A 760-nucleotide genomic window follows, 5' to 3' on the forward strand; every position below is an offset into this window, starting at 1 on the left:
TGCAAAGACCTGAGATAGAAAATCAAAAGGGAAGAACACACCCAGCATTTCTCAAGCTGTAAGAACCAGAGAAAAATTTCAAGCCTCGAGGTGCAATAGTGAAGGATTCTATGGGGAAAATATTAAAGAACACAGGAAGCATAAAAAGAAGATGGACGGAATACACAGAGTCACTATACCAAAAAGAATTGGCTGACATTCAACCATTTCAGGAGGTAACATATGATCAGTAACCTATGGCACTGAAGGAAGAAGTTCAAGCTGCACTGAAGGCATTGGCAAAGACCAAGGCTCCAGGAATTCACAGAATACCAACTGAGATGTTTCAACAAATGGATGCAGCACTGGAAGTGCTCACTAGTCTATGCCAAGAAATTTGGAAGACAGCTACCTGGTCAACTGACTGGAAGAGATCCATATTTACGCCTATTCCCAAGAAAGGTGATCCAACCGTATGCAGAAATTATCGAACAATATCACTAACATCACATGCAAGCAAAATTTTGCTGAAGATCATTCAAGGGTGGCTGCAGTAGTATATCGACAGGGAACGGCCAGAAATTCAAGCTGGATTTAGAAGAGGACGTGGAACCAGGGATATCATTGGTGATGTCAGATGGACTCTGGCTGAAAGTAGAGAATACAAGAAAGACGTTTACCTGTGTTTTGTTTTGTTTGTTTTTTTTTAATATTTTATTGTACTTCAGGTGAAGGCTTACAGAACAGATAGTTTCTCATGTAACAGTAACACACATGCTGT

The sequence above is a fragment of the Trichechus manatus genome, unplaced genomic scaffold (genome assembly GCF_000243295.1).
Source record: "Trichechus manatus latirostris isolate Lorelei unplaced genomic scaffold, TriManLat1.0 scaffold00026, whole genome shotgun sequence".
Classification (NCBI taxonomy): Eukaryota; Metazoa; Chordata; class Mammalia; order Sirenia; family Trichechidae; genus Trichechus; species Trichechus manatus.